The sequence below is a fragment of the Anabrus simplex genome, chromosome 5, assembly GCF_040414725.1.
Source record: "Anabrus simplex isolate iqAnaSimp1 chromosome 5, ASM4041472v1, whole genome shotgun sequence".
Taxonomy (NCBI): Eukaryota; Metazoa; Arthropoda; class Insecta; order Orthoptera; family Tettigoniidae; genus Anabrus; species Anabrus simplex.
In genome coordinates this window covers 350,557,600-350,574,839 of record NC_090269.1, presented here as the reverse complement: position 1 = coordinate 350,574,839, position 17,240 = coordinate 350,557,600, and positions in this window count along the sequence as shown.

Genomic DNA, 17,240 nt, shown 5'->3' with positions numbered 1-17,240 from the left:
ATCTAGTCCTCGGGAGCGCTTTCTCGTACATCCGTAGGTTATGGTTTTCAAAATTCATATGCAAAACTTCCTAAATTTCGTCTGACTCACATGTGATATTGCGCCGCGGGAAATGATCACAGGATAATCCACACGACGGCGCGCGTCACTGGTGTTATTTTCTTCCGGTGGATGGCTCCATCCCGCCATGACAGCTCCTCCTTCCGGGTCCTATTACTCCTCCGTGTGAAGTTGAATTTTTTTAATTAGGCACTAATTTACCACAAACTGGCACTGATAATTCACCAATATTATAAAGAAATCAGGACACTGTTTTCCACTACCACACCGGGCTTCAGATCGCGAGATACTGACTGTAGATTTCCCGGTATGACAGCTCATTCAAATTTAGAATTTTCTGATTGGCTGAGACTTTCGCGCTCTTCCAAACGTGGCTGCATCCATTTCCTCCCAAGGATTGGCGGTTATTGTCGTTGTCCCCTATTGTCCTAGCCAAGTAGGTCAGGCTTCAACGCGTGCTTTTCTCGTGAGAACGAACAGCAAGTCGCCCCTCCTAGGCGGTGTCATAAAATTTATTGGAAGGAACCCTAAGGATGGTTTACAAGTTGGTCGTGCTTAGAGAAGAGTTTCATGGATTCTATTTGCCGCCAGGCTGGCGCCAGAAAGTTCCTTTGTGACTGCTGGTTTCACAGCCTCACTGTGGTATCTCATATGCGAAATATTCAATTTAATTGTGAATTAAATTAGGCAAATTCGCTTATGGGTGCAATGCCCCCTTACGACGTTAGAAATCTTACGCGATAGTGGAAGATTTCTCAATTCAACCAATGATATTCTAGACATACTTGCAGCCATAAGCGAATGTATACTCCTGACTATGAAGTATACCTCTGCTTATGTCTGAGTTTTTCTCTGATTTCTCTCTCTAAAAGTTTGTTCTCTTTCTCGAGGTCATCAGCAATCTGTTTCATGACTGCTAGTATCTCGGCTGAGTTCTGTTCGCATTCCGGACAATTCTCTTCTGTCTGTTGACCTGTCTCAATCTCGAAATGACTGTCGTCTCCTGGGTTTGTTGATAGGGTTTCCTGGTCATCTTCTTCTTCTGCTTCGGTACACGGGTCATCATCATCATCTTCTTCTTCCGTGCCGGAAGTTGCGTCTTCTCCTGCGTTTGAGCTCCTTGGTTTTTCCACGAGATTCACTTGAGCTGCGCCTGGTGCTATTCTGTATTTTTAAGATTGGCTGCGTTCATAATCATTTCATTTTCTCCATCTAAACTTCTAATTTTATATGCATTGTTTTGCATATCCTGGACAATGCTGTAAGGACCGATGTACAATGGTGCGAATTTTGCGTAATACTTCCTTTCAGGATCGGAGATGGCTGGTCTACGGATCAATACCATTTCACCTACCCTTAATGGCCTGTGATATTTTTTTGTTCGAACCCTTCTCAGCCTGCGGTCAGCTTGCTCTCTTAAGCGCTCTTGTACCTGTTGTATACATAGTTCCGGAGATAATAGGGGTTCAGGCGGACAATTAACGACTGGACTCCACGGCCTGGCCGGTTGTAAGCCATTATGCACAGTGGCCGGGATTTTCGCTGTTGCTTCATGGACAGTATTATTTATGCAGTCAGTGATCAATGGGAGAATATCGACCCATCGCCAATGCTGTTCTGGGATATAAATTCTGCTGAATTTTGCGATGACTTTCATTACTCTTTCTGCCGGGTTCGACTCTGGGTGACGTGTTGAACTCAGAACATGCTGTATTCCCAGTTGCCGTAAACCTGTTTTGAACTCTGCGGAGGTGAACTGTGTTCCGTGATCTGTCAATAATTTCTCCGGTTTTCCCATGGCCGGAATTATTTCCCTATTAATGCATCTTAAAACTGACCTAGTATTGGCCTTTTGCATTGGAGAAAGATTTGTAAATTTGGAAAATACATCCATGGTGACTAATATGAACTGGTTTCCTCTCCGTGATTTCGGGATTTTTCCATAAATATCCATCGCGAATAACTCACGGGGCTTTGACGGTAGGATGGGAATTGGCTTCTGTTTTACAAGGTAGGAGTTCGCCTTGACACGCTGGCAAGTGTCGCATGTAACTATTGCATCCCTGACAGTTTTTCTTAGGTCTTTCCAGGTGAAAGTTTCCTGAATTGTGGCGACGGTCTTATCAATACCTCCGTGCCCAATAACACGGTGTACATGCCATATTAGCTCTTCCTGTAATTCTTTAGGGACGACAATCTTTAATTTAGTATGATCCTTATCTGCATATTTTAACAACTGATTATTTAACAACCTGTATTCTTGTGCGGCCTTGTGAATTTCGTCATAACGAGGGTCCCCTTGTTGAATTGCTCCCTGGAAATACTGGATAATCGGCTGTAAGGTTGGATCAGCCTGTTGAAAGGTTGGTAACTGGCTCAGTCGGAGTAGTACATTTCGGTCTTCCTGGGTTAAGTCCACATAGTTTACCTGCTCTTCACGTTTATTTGGGTTCCTGCTTAAGGCGTCTGCTAGAATGTTTGCCTTGCCGGTGCAATGTTCAATGGTAAAATTAAATTGCTGCACGAACAGTGACCATCTAGTAATTCTGTCAGATGAAACAGCTGACTTTAACATGAAAGTTAAAGCTTTGTGGTCGGTTCTTATGACGATTGGAAATCCATAAATAACTTTCCGCCAGTGTTGTAGGGCTTGGACTATAGCTAGCATTTCCAGCTCTGTAGTTGTGTAGTTCCGTTCGTGCGACCTCAGTTTTCTACTATAAAAGCCTAAATAGTCCTTGGTTTTACATTCATCGTCCTGCTCCTGGAATAAGACTGCACCTACGCCCACTTTAGATGCGTCTGTCTGGAGGATAAATGGTCTGTTAAAATCAGGATACGCTAATTGTATACTCCTGGCTAACAATTCTTTAGTATTTGAGAACGCTGTCTCTGCTTCCTGTGTCCATTTCCATCTGTTATTCTTACGCAGCAGGTCTTGTAGTGGTGCTACGACTTCGGTGAAATTTTTACAGTGTTCTCGAAAGAATTGACACATACCAAGGAATTGTCGAACATGTTTCACTTTGGTAGGCCTAGGGAAGTTACTTATCGCCTCTAACTTTACCGGGTTTGGTCGGATTCCCTTGCCGTCTATCACGTGTCCTAGGAATAGGATTTCCGGCTGACAGAAGTGTGATTTCTTGATATTCACCTTGAATCCAGTTTCTATAAGGTTTTTAAACAGTTTGCCTAAATTTTGGAGGTTTTCTTCAAAGGTTTTAGTTGCGATTATCATGTCATCGATGTACAAAGTAGTAACTGCTTTGACTTCGTCTGTTAGGTTCCTGTCAAGTGCCCGTATGAGAGCGCTAGAAGAATTGCGGGTTCCGAACGGGAGTCTTTCAAAGACATAGGTCTGTTGATCAAACATAAACCCTGTTAGTAACTTCGACTTATCATGCAGAAGGATATGGTGAAAAGAACTGGTCAGGTCTACACCTGTAAAAACTTCCATGTCTCTAAATCGACGAATTGCGTCCTTAATAGGCATGGCTTGATCGTTCTCCGGGATTAATTTGGAATTTAATTGACGAGCGTCTAGGCACAGCCTCAGGGAATTGTCGGCTTTCTTTACTATGACAAGGCTGTTCACGTACGGAGTGGGTCGCTTCGAGATAATCCCGTTTTCTTCCATTTGTTTGATTATTTGCTTGACCTCCTCGTGGTATTTCTCCGGCACTGGATACGGCTTACGTTTGTATGGTTCCCAGTCCAAAACATTGAAAACGTATGTAAAATTAGGGATGAGGCCTACTTTGGAATCGAATACGGCCTGATGTTCAATTAAGAAGGCTCTTAATTGATCTTTCTGTTCCTTCGTTCCTTTAAACTCTGCAACCTTGTCATTGATTAATTTTTCGATATCTTCTGCAGTATCAACCATAAATGTGTCTGTAAAAATCCCCTCGTGGTCCAAAATATTTAACTGTTCATCCGCATACTCGGCTCCTAAGATATCGTGGAAGTCTCCGTCAGTACTGTTATCGGCTTCGTCCTCTTCATCAGTTTCCGGATTTATTGCCACCTGGTCATGACCTCCATTCCTTCGGAATCTCACAACGCCCCCTGCAAGGTCAATGACGGCATGTGTTTCCCTTAGAAAATCAGCTCCAAGAATTACGTTGTAATTAACTCTGGCCATTATGATAAATGTATGACTGTAGGTTGAGCTCCCTATTGTCATCTCCAGGTATGTCTGGGACTTGCAGGTAGTCACCTTGTCTGGCACGATCCCTTTTATTTTTACTGTGGAGACCGGGATCTCAGGTAGGCTCATTCTCTCTTTCAAATCATTAAACAGAGTCCTCGAAATAATGCTGATACTCGCACCAGTATCTAAAAGTCCTAAAATGCTTGTTCCATAAATTTTGATTTTAATCACAGGTAGAGGTAAAATTTGTGGGCTCTCCTGCTTGAATTCATCATTTAACAAGTCCTCAGGCTGCGCTATCCATGAATCTACCTTAGCTACTTCCCACTCTTCATTCTCAATGGTGAAATGTGTGGTTGAGTCAGTGTCTAATGGAGCTACTAATTCGAAATTGAAGTTTTTTTTGTCTAGCACCGGTCCCCTCGTACGTCGGTGCATTAGGATTGAGCGGTCTGCGGTCCTCGCTTCCTCTCCTTCTTGTCTGCTGGAACTCGAGGCTTTCGGCTCCCGTGATATCCGGGTTCATGTCTTGGGACTCGATTGCCTGTTTCCACGGATCGCGCTGCTGTTTATTATTGAGGTCATTGATGTATCGGCGCCCCTCTTGATACCTTGGGTCCGAGTTCCTATCTCGCTGGTAATTCCTTCTCTCGTTCCACCTCCTTTCAGGATCGCGATAGTAAGGCCTATCTCTTCCTCGATCTTCCCATCGCCTTCTATCTCGTGAGAGGTACCTCCTTTGGTATCGCGGTCGCCTGTCTGGATAGTTAGGTTTTCTAAACCACGGACGTTGGGTTTCTTCCTCCTGGCGTCTCGTGTTCGTCTCTCGCCGCGGTACAGCGCCTGAATTCGGGCCGTTTACCTGCGCATTGCCTCGTGCATTTTCACTTGTGGCATTAGCTAGGTAAGCCCTATGTTCCTGCGTTTGCCTGGTCACTCTCTGCGGTACATTATTAGTAGATGTAGCGTCTAGCTCCCTTAAAATAGCCTCAACTTGGGATGGATCATCTACCCTCGCTGTAATGAGCATTCTCTGCACGTCCGACGGAAATTGCTTTATTATTGTCTGCACGATTTCTGCGTCAGACACAGGGGAGTCTAATTGTCTAAGTTTCACGAGCTGTGTTAAGAAGAAGTCTAGGTATCGTGTGGGCTGTGTCGACATGTACTTGCGAGTGTACAAGTCCATCCTGAGTGCTTGTTGTGTTGACAAGGACCAGTACCTTTCGAGGAAAGCCTTCTCGAAGTCTTCGAACGTCTTAAAAGTATCTACGAAACCATAGTACCAGGTCTTCGCCTGTCCTTCGAGATATTTTTCTACAATGCGTAATTTCTTGTCTTCGGGGGCTTTAATATCTTGGAAATATTGTTTCAATTCCCTAAGATATACTTTTGGGGTAATTTGTGACGTTCCACTAAATTTCTTCGGTTGGTCGTCACTCGTACGCACAATGTTTATGATCTGGGTGGAAGCTTCCGCTCTTTGTGTACTTTCCGGCATCGTCCTTTCCACGTTAAATATTTGTGTTATTGGCTCGCTCTGTGTCTGCTCATGCTGCGGCTGTATCCTAATTTCTCTGGCTACCTGGGACTCGGCTTGCTTGTCTACTAGCATCTTGACTAAGGTCGACAGGTTTTCGCCCTGGGTCTTAATTGCCTGGATTTTTCCCTCTATGACCTCGTTAACTTCCTGTCTTACTGACTGCTCACTGAGTGTAATCGCACCCTCAGTTTCCGCTATCTTTTCTGACAGTTCGGTTAACCTCTTTGTAATATCCTGGGTCTCCGACTTTAAGGTCATGATTTCGTGGCTCGTTTCCTCCTGAGTCTCTCCAATCTGTACGCATACTTTATTCATTTCTTTCCTAGTCTCATCCTCAATTTTATCTATTCGTTCTTCCAAGAGTATGATACCTCGAGCTAGATCCTTGCCTTGATCTTGCACCATCGCCCTGGTTTCCCTCATACTTTCCTCAACAGTCGCGCTGTGGTTGTCTAACTGTTCTTGTATTTGTGCTTGTGCATCGTCTAACTTCTTTATTTCTTCCATAGTCTCCTGCCTATTTGCATTACACGCCTGCATGAGTTTATCCTGGTTTTCCCGTAACTCTTTCTTCAATTCAACCTGGCTCTTTATAAATTTCTCCTCGAGCTTTACTTCGCACTGCTTGAATTCTTCTAAAACCTGTCCTCGTACTGCCTCTACTTTATTTGCAAGTTTGGCTTGGCTACTTTCAATCTTATTTGCAAGTTCAGCTTGACTAGATTTCAATTCACTTTGTGTGGCTTTTAACTCATTGGCTAACTCTACCTGGCTGGATTTTAATTCACCTTGTGTGGTTTTTAATTCGTTGGCTAATTCGGCCTGGCTACTTTCTACCTTATTTACAAGTTCAACCTGGCTGGATTTCAACTCATCCTGACTCACTTTAAGTTCAATAGCTAATTCTGCCTGGCTACTTTCTATTTTATTCGATAGTTCGGCCTGACTAGATTTTAGTTCATCGGCTAATTCTGTTTGGCTACTTTCGATCTTATTCGATAGTTCGGCCTGACTCGATTTCAACTCACTAGTTGTTACACTTAAATCGTTAATCGTTTTCATCAACATGTCCCACTGCTCCTGACTAATCGACATTTTATATGCTGAGAGAATACGACTGAGACCTTCAGGCTCCCCAACAATACCTCCAACACATGCAAGACACAGTAATCACCAATACAAAACAATTTTATCCTAAATTTGGATAAAATTATACAAACATGTCATTTATAATTAGTACCACTACTTGTCAAACAGTACTATCACAGCATTTATATTTATCAATATTCAGTAACTCTATGTTCATGGCTGTTAGTCTGGGTACAAAATAAATTAAGTGTAAAGTGCAAAGTCCCGGGGATAAGCAAATCTGGCCCCAAAGGTGGGCGACACGCTTTTCACTCCTCACTCCGGCCCCTGTGCCCTTTTAAGGCAGCAACTGCGGTGATCTCTTCTTTCTTCTGTGCGCCGGCTGCTCCTGTAATAAATGACAGGTAAATAATACTCACCGCTGCATGTAGACTCTTCTTTCTCAGTCGTGCCCGTCCGTTATCCCCGGAGAGGCCACCCGCTGATCAAGGAGTGAGGAAATGAAAAGAGGGGGAAACTAACTAAAAAAATGACGGTACCCAAGACTGAATTAAAATTTAAAATAAAAGACTGATTTATTCAATAAAATGCAAAATGCTAAAATGAACGTAAAACTGAACTAGTGAAAAATCTAAACAAAATGAAATAAATAACTGAGACTAATAAAATTAAGATTGAGGATCTGCCTTACAAAACAATCATAATCTGCCTAAATAAACTGACTGAAAGTCAAACACCTTAATTAAAATATTCCAGACTCTCTTGACATTGTCCAGCTAATAAAATGACTCAGTTTTAAACTCTGGTCAGAAAGACCACCTTCTTGAATTGCAAAAATTATATTACGGAGAAAAATCTCACAAAATAAATTTAAAGTAGTTAAATCACAATAAAGTAAATTAAATCTGTTATGCCATCAAACCACTGACTTATAGGAGTTATCAAACGTTTATCACACGTAGGTCATTTGGTAAAATACCCAAATTTAAATAGTATCATGTCCAGACATTTATCGTCTGAGGTAAGAGATTGCCGTCAAATTCACAATATTTTATTTAGCTACTCGCAGCGGGGTGTATTTTTCAGGGACTCCGTTTCATTTTTGCGCATTTCCATCCTTATTAATTTCCAGTAGGCCGCGATGGTGGGATCTAGTTTTGCTTATTTGTCTTTCTTTTTGATTGTACTTTTACCGTGTATTTGTTGGACGTCAGCGTATGTGAATTATTTATATTTGATTTGTTGTAAATAGATAGGAGTAGCTAGGCTAGTTTCTTTTTTCTGATTTCTGTATTTTCTTTGTCGGAGCAGTGTTTCTCCGTGAATTAATGTAATGTTGTAAATAAGATTTCAGATGTTAGGTTTATGAATCATCGATTATGTCACGGTCGAATCAATAGTAGTGGTATGCTCATACCAGGCATTTAAGTAATTACCAAACTTTCTTTTAAAAATCCACTACATTTTTATTTTTTTGAAATGAAGCGATCTTTAAATAAACCAATTGTATAAAACTGCCGCAATGAATGGTAAACAAGATAGCGTTTGCATCCATCTAGTGGTGGTACCACAAATCTATGAATTGATAATGAAATGCAGTTAGCGGCAAAGTCAATAGAAATTGTAATGTACAAGGATCGCTATCATTCGATAATGTTAACATCAGGCACTTGGCCTAATTTTTGGTTTATTCTTAAGAAGTCCAGTCTATCACAGACATGCAAATGAAGTTTAAAATTTAGATGAGTGGTTGGATACACTCAGAGTGACGTTTCGATAATTAATTTTGTTTAACCATGAGGTGTTTGAATAAGACAATGGTTATGTCGGAAATGAAGTGTGATGTTCATGGCTGTTCTGTTTTCTTCGAATTATTCCTTAAGTGATACACTTGCTTAGTGCAGTCCATGATTATTTAAATTTGGGTATTTTACTAAATGACCTACGTGTGATAAACGTTTGATAACTCCTATAAGTCAGTGGTTTGATGGCATAACAGATTTAATTTACTTTATTGTGATTTAACTACTTTAAATTTATTTTGTGAGATTTTTCTCCGTAATATAATTTTTGCAATTCAAGAAGGTGGTCTTTCTGACCAAAGTTTAAAACTGAGTCATTTTATTAACTGGACAATGTCAAGAGAGTCTGGAATATTTTAATTAAGGTGTTTGACTTTCAGTCAGTTTATTTAGGCAGATTATGATTGTTTTGTAAGGCAGATCCTCAATCTTAATTTTATTAGTCTCAGTTATTTATTTCATTTTGTTTAGATTTTTCACTAGTTCAGTTTTACGTTCATTTTAGCATTTTGCATTTTATTGAATAAATCAGTCTTTTATTTTAAATTTTAATTCAGTCTTGGGTACCGTCATTTTTTTAGTTAGTTTCCCCCTCTTTTCATTTCCTCACTCCTTGATCAGCGGGTGGCCTCTCCGGGGATAACGGACGGGCACGACTGAGAAAGAAGAGTCTACATGCAGCGGTGAGTATTATTTACCTGTCATTTATTACAGGAGCAGCCGGCGCACAGAAGAAAGAAGAGATCACCGCAGTTGCTGCCTTAAAAGGGCACAATACATACATACATACATACATACATACATACATACATACATACATACATACATATACATTTCATGGGCTTAAGAGTTTCCTGAAGGTCTTGATTTTTAACCCCTCTCCCAAGTCAAGATAACACACAATCTGCAAGACTAGCTAGATAATTGAAATTTGGAAAAATTATTGCTTTTATCCTGTGACTGAGGGAAAAATGATGCGATTTTTAAAATTTTCATTTTTACCCCCGAAGAATATCGAAATATGGAGGAAATTTTAATGACGGTTCAGACCTTCCTTTCGAGGTCTTTGGTGGCTAAGCGGAAAGTCGTATCACAAAACGGATGGCAAAATCTTGGTTCAATTTGGAGTGATGTACAACTTTGGTCCTATGACATTTTGTCGTACTCTATCCTGTATACCTCAAATTTGGCTCTATTTCTGGATTGTACGTACATTTTGCACTTTTTACAAGTATATTTGATGGTTTGAATCCCTTATATTAAAGACAGGATCATCAAATTCTGCACAAATATTGACCCATCCAGTAGCTATATGAGAGCCAATTTCTATATTTGTAACTGTCACATGAGTATCCGAAAAGTAATGCACTCTGAAAAATCTTTCACCCTATTCAAAGTTCTTACTCAATCTTACCCATAAATAGTTGAGATACGAGAAAATATAATGGGACCAGCCATTTAGACCGTTAAATATGGCGTATTATCGTTTACCAGCAGTTAAATTTTAAATGGAGGTGAACATGCATATACTTTACTATGTCGCTCTATATAAATTATATATTGAAGTCGATTTGTAGCAATTTGTAGCAATCTACAAAGGGTGTGTGTGTGTGTGTGTGTGTGTGTGTGTGTGTGTGTGTCATTTTAATTAATACATCACAAATCATTAATGACTGTCAGCAGGAGGGCGTCTGCTATTTTAATCAGTACTCCCCACATTGACTTTGACTTTGACTGGCAGTTCCTGTGTACAATTGTAATGAATTATTTCCTTCTCGATTTGATTGGCTCAAGGTTAGGGAGCATGGAACTTTTTTCAGTACTACTTTACCTGATTGTGTTTTGCAGTAGGAAAGGGTGTCCGCAGTTATAAACAAATGTGACTGACGTTAGGCATATAATTAAAATTCACCAACTCTGTGTGACTGGCAGTAAGCTGACTGACATTAGGTAAAAAAAAAAAAAAGCCTGTGTTTATAATGATAGCAGTACAACTCAATTTTGACTGGCATTACTCAACTGTTATCAGTCTGGAAGTAGAAAATGGGGCCTGCCATTGCAACGAAAACTCCCCAAATCAATTGTGACCACGCAGTAGGTAATGGGCCCTATCATTATAGTGAAACTTCCCATCTCGGTTGTGAATGGCCATAGGCAAGTTGACCTGCTGTTATCATCACAGCTCCACAACTTGCACATTATATTGGAAACAACGTATCTGTACCTCCCTATGCTGCTTCTCGAATAACGCTAAGAGACATGGAATTTATACAAATATTATTCACTGCATGTACAGTAATTTAGATCGATATCCGCATACAATGTAGAATACCGTAGCGAAACACGGGTACATTTGCTAATAAATAAATAAATAAATAAATAAATAAATAAATAAATAAATAAATAAATAAATAAATAAATGTTATTATGTTCTACTACTTTTACATCCTACGAATTACTTTTACGGTTTGACGCCGAGATGTCGGAAATTTTGACCTACAGGACATGGAACGAAGCTGGCGTATTTAAGTACCATCAAAGTCAGCTGAACTGAGCCAGAATCGAACCCACCACCTTGGGCTCAGAAAGTCAGCGTTCTGCCATCAAGGTATTATTATTATTATTATTATTATTATTATTATTATTATTATTATTATTATTATTATTATTATTACTACTACGCGTGAAGGAGATAGAAGAAGATATCTTACTCACTCTGTTGAGGTTAATCTGAACTGTAAGTGAAGGCCACAGTCACCGCATCATATGACCTTCTAATGGTCAGAGCACCGACAGTTTCCGCGAGGCCGCAGTATCTCTCGATGATTTCAGACCTCTTCCGAAGTTAGGATATAATAGCTGAGCGGCCATGCCGCGAACTACAGCGGCATGATGCTAATGAGGGTGACGTCGTGGTCAAATGACTTAACATATAGTCTCCAGAATTCCACGGAAGACGGTTTTCCGTGGTTTTCCATTTTCACATCACAAAATGCTGGAGCTATACGTTATTTAAAGTCACGGCCGCTTCCTTCACTCTCCTAGCCTTTTTCTATCCCTTCGTTGCCATTAGATCTATCTGTGTCAGTGCGACGTTAAGCCAAAAATAAAAAGTAAATAAATCACCGGAAGATGTACTTTTGTTTCTTTGTTTATATTATATTGTCATAAACCAACTGGGAAATTATATCACAAATATAATTTCCTTCGCTTCTAACATGCTATTACGAGTTGAGAAGTAGAAATAATATTCTAAATTTCATTTTTAGTAGATACCCTACTCTAAATTATGTGCTGAGGGACACGTTTCTTCGCATTAATTTCTGTACGATTTCGCGGGAATGAAACGACTGTGTTATTTCGCTGAATACAAGTTGCCTTCATGATCGTTGGTTCAAATTCGGCAGAGGTAGTCGAGTTTTTGAAGGGTGGAGAAAAGTCCTGTACTCAATGTCGCCCAGTGACATTCAGTGTTTAGACTTAGTCGACCAAATAATTGAACATAGCAATAGACCACCCAACAGTGATCCGTTTCTCTGGCATGTAGTAGATAAAATGTAACGTCGAAATTGACACGAAGCAATATAAATGGCCAAGGGCATATTATTACTATTAGCCTAGTATTCTTTCTTCTTAATCCGTTTGCCCTCCAGGGTTGGCTTTTCCTTCCGACTCAGCGAAGAATCCCACCTCCACCGCCTCAAGTGCAGTGCCCTGGAGTGCGAGACTATGGTTCTGGGAGATACAACTGGAAGGAGGACCAGTACCTCGCCTAGGCGGCCTCACGTGCTATGCTGAACAGGAGCCTTGTTAGAGGATGGGGAGATTACAAGGGAGAGTCAAGGAGTAGGGAAGGAAGCGGCCGTGGCCTTAAGTTAGGTACCATCCCGGCATTTGCCTGGAGGAGCAGTGGGAAACCACGGAAAACCACTTCCAGGATGGCTGAGGAAGGAATCGAACCCCCCTGTACTCAGTTGGCCTTCCGAGGCTGAGTGGACCCCGTTCCAGCCCTCGTAACCACTTTTCAAATTTCATGGCAGACCCGGGAATCGAACCCGGGCCTCCGGGGGGTGGCAGCTAATTACACTAACCACTACACCACAGAGACGGAGATAATAATAATAATAATAATAATAATAATAATAATAATAATAATAATAATAATAATAATAATATGGATTTTAGTGCCGGGAGATCCCAGGACGGGCTCGGCTCGCAGGTGCAGGTCTATTGATTTGACTCCCGTAAGCGACCTGCGCGTCGTGATGAGGATGAAATTATGATGAAGACAACACATACACCCAGCCCCCGTGCCAGGGAAATTAACCAATGATGGTTAAAATTCCCGACCCTGCCTGGAACCAACCCGGGATCCCTGTGAACATCCCGGCAATTGTCTGGAGGAGCAGTGGGAAACCACGGAAAACCACTTCCAGGATGGCTGAGGAAGGAATCGAATTATTATTATTATTATTATTATTATTATTATTATTATTATTATTATTATTATTATTATTATTTATATGTAGATTTCCGCGGAGCAGAGAAGGAAAGAAGCGTGAGGACTGAATGGCTGGACAAGACATATACCAAAGTTTAAATAATGGTAACAAAATAAAAGAAAAAAGTCATTTTCTTTTGACTTGATTTTTGCACCAACAAAAATATACCACTGTGGGTGGGTGTGGTAGAATGAAACCCACGGACCGGGCGAGATGGCCGTTTGGTTAGGGGCGCGCAGCTGTGAGCTTGCATTCGGGATATAGTGGGTTCGAACCCCACTGTTGGCAGCCCTGAGGATGGTTTTCCGTGGTTTCCCATTTTCACACCGGGCAAATGCTGGGGCTGTACCTTATTCAAGGCCACAGCCGCTTCCTTCCCACTTCTAACTCTTTCCTATCTCATCATCGCCATAAGACCTACCTGTGTCGGTGCGACGTAAAGCAGATTGTTATTGTATAACAACCAGGCTATCCCCTGCCTGTCGTAAGAGGTGATTAAAGGGGCCCCAGGGGCTCTCAACTTGGGAGCGTGGGTTGGTTACCACGGGGCCCTCAGCTGAGTCCTGGCATTGCTTCGACTTACTTGTGCCAAGCTACTCACTTTCATCAATCCTATCCGATCTCCCTTCGTCAACTCTTATTCTTTTCCGACCCCGACGGTACTAGAACACTCGAGGCCTGGGGAGTCTTTCATTTTCACGCCCTTCGTGGCCCTTATCTTTCTTTGGCCGATATCTTAATTATTCGAAGTGCCGGATCCCTTCCATTTTTTATCTCTGATTAGTGTTATATAGAGGATGGTTGCCTAGTTGTACATCATCTTAAAACAATAATCACCACCACCACCACCAACAACAATAAACATTTAATAAGTGTTAACTATCACAAGGGAGGCTAGAAGCTCGGACATTTACACTAGGTGAGTTCGTAAGCTCAGAAGATTTACAATGTTGGGGAGGAAAACTTCCATTTCGAATCAGTCAAAGACTTCCTACCTGCAGGTCCCATAAATTTACACTTTACAAGGATAGGCTAACCTGTACATATCAGGGGAAAATAGTTAATACATTGCAGAGAAAGAATCCGCAGCTTCTAGAAAATGTTTACATCGGATGTGTCTTGAAACCTTGAGTTCAGTTTACAATTAACACTAGCAGTTTCCCGCTGGCTCCGCCCGCAATGTACAAAGTATGGTGTTGTTCGTTACTATCCTCACGGATATATTTGCAAAGTTTCGAGATAATGAAATAAATAGAATGTAATATTATGTCAACGAAACACTTGAAAATATATCACACAGAGAAATTTAATAAACGTTCCTTGGAACAACACTACGCGCCGAACTGTTAAAAAGTCCTTCAAAGATTTTCGTCACGGAGACAAATGTACTCATAACTTTTCTCAGGATCTACCAATTTAAGTACGCATTGCCTCAAAAGAAAGCGCTTGATCCACTGAGTGTTTGTAGACCAATACGAACTGCGTACCTCAGTTAGAACGAAAGATATGATTGCTTCAATGAGAAAAAATGTTGAAGAAATCAGGCGTCAAATTGAATGTGCACTCATAACTTTCCTCAAAATCAACCCATTTGAATAGTTAAGAGCTGAAGTGAAAGAGCTTGATTCACTGAGTGTTCTTAGGCCAAAACTAACTCCGTACCTGAATTAGAACCAACGATATATTGCTTCAAAGAGACAAAAAATTGAAAAAATCAATTAATTTGAGGAAGGCGGAAGTTAAGTTGATTTATAGTACCTGATGACAAATCTGTACATGAATACCTTTCAGTTAAAGGAAAAATGAAAGAAATCGACCAGATAGAATGGCCGGACTGACTGACTTTAGTTTTCATAAATATTTTTAATATATAGATTTACAAACGCCCTTTATGGGGCCAGTATATTACATTCATGGTAATTGTCTGACAACCACAGACACTAGAAGCAGCAAATACAAGCTGCCTTTATAACTAAGATAATGTCTTCGCTACCCTTTTCTTTTTGGAGAGGAGCACAACAGAGAACATGATCGAAAGATCCAGAATGATTGCAGAGGCCGAGCCTGTACTACACAGCCATAAACACATTAACTGTTAACTAGAAAGGCCGAGAAAAAAAAATTGAAAAATGGAGGTTGCAAACACACAAGCACTCCAACAGGGAATGCACCTAACCAGGCATGAGGCCCGATGACACAGAGGCTAAGCCATACTACAAGATGACTAACGGAAGAAAAGTTAAAGCCCGAAAACAGGTACATGAATTAGGAAAAGTTGAAAAATTTTAGTCACCTAAAATTGAAAATCGAAGGGAAACGAGGGTATACACTCATATATCTTTACATTTTACAAAATACCCACTAGGGGAGATATTTTAAGGTCCGAAGACTGCCTATAGAAACCTACATTTAATAATATCGAAAGAGAAAGCGCTACATTAAAATTAAAGGAAACGCTGGACGACCTAATAATTACATTCTAAGGGGTAGTGCAGGATTATTCCCTTTCCTCACACGCAGAAAGTTTCACATAGTTATAATTCTGCCATGCCATTGTAAATGCCGCTTTCTCAAGCCAGACGCCCCCCCCCCCTCCACCAGTATCTCCCAAAGGATATTTCCTTAATCACGTAGAACACTCAAAAATACACTACAGCAAGAAGCTTGATTCAAAAAGCACACACGTTTTATCAGGGGCTGGCATACTTCCAAGACCGGCTCCGTGGCTAAATGATTAGCGTGCTGGCCTTTGGTCACAGGGCCCCGGGTTGGTTCCAGGCAGGGTCGGGAAATTTAACCATCATTGGTTAATTTCCCTGGCACGGGGGCTGGGTGTATGTGTTGTCTTCATCATAATTTCATCCTCATCACGACGCGCAGGTCGCCTACGGGAGTCAAATCAAAAGACCTGCACCTGGCGAGCCGAACCCGTCCTGGGATCTCCCGGCACTAAAATCCATACGTCATTTTCATATAGTTCCAAAACAAATTATCTATATACACTTGTCCTGACTGATTCATCATCGCCGAGCCAAAACTACTGGACATAAAGAAATGAAATTTTGGGGATACATTCATACTGTGACGTAGGTGCTCACCAAGGGAGGATTTTTAGATATTCCATAGCAAAGGGGGGGGAGGGAAATTTTAAAATGAATGTATCTATATCTCGAAAACTGAAAAGTTTAAAGACGTGAAAATTGGTATTTGGAATCTCCTTTAAAAATAAAGAAGCACTGTTTTTTCTGTTTACGGAAAATCCTCTTAAAGGGAAACGTATATCTAAAAAACTGATGATGTTACAGTCATGAAAATTGGCATTTCGAATCTCCTCTAAAAATAAAGAAACACGTATTTTATTGTTTTTCGAAAATCTACTTAAGGGGTGGTAAACAGGAGTGACAATGGGGCGATTTTAAAAAATTATAATATCTATAATAACTTATATCTCAAAAACGTAACATGTTACACACGTGATAATTGGTATTTGGAATCTCCTGTAAAAGCGAAGGAACACGCATAAATTGTTTTCTGAAAATCCACTTAAGGGGAAGTGTTAAAGGGGTAAATGTTTAAAATGAGCATATATACAGTAGCTTATCTCAACAACTTAACATGTTACAGAAGTGAAAATTGGGATTTTTAATCTCCATGAAAAAGAAAGAAACATTTTTTTGTTTTCGGAGGTGTAAAAAGTACTGAAAAGGGGGTTGAATTTTTTTATTAGGATACTGGTATCTCAAAAACTGAAGATGTTACAGACGAGAACATTGGTATTTGGAATCTCCTTTAAAAATAAAGAAATACGTATTTTTTTTTTTTTTTCGGATAATCCACTTCGAGGAGGGGGGTTGAAGGAATTGAAAAATTTGTTGAATTACTTGTGTGATGATACTTATATCTAATAGAAAATAAAGTTTTAACAGACGTGAAAATTGGTATTTGGAATCTCCTTTCAAAATAAACAACACGCATTTTGGGGGAAAATCAACTTGGGGGTCGGGGATGAAAGGGAGTTGAATTCCTTTTATCAGGACACATATATCTCAAAAACTTAAGATGTTACTCTCGTGATAATTGTTATTTGGAAG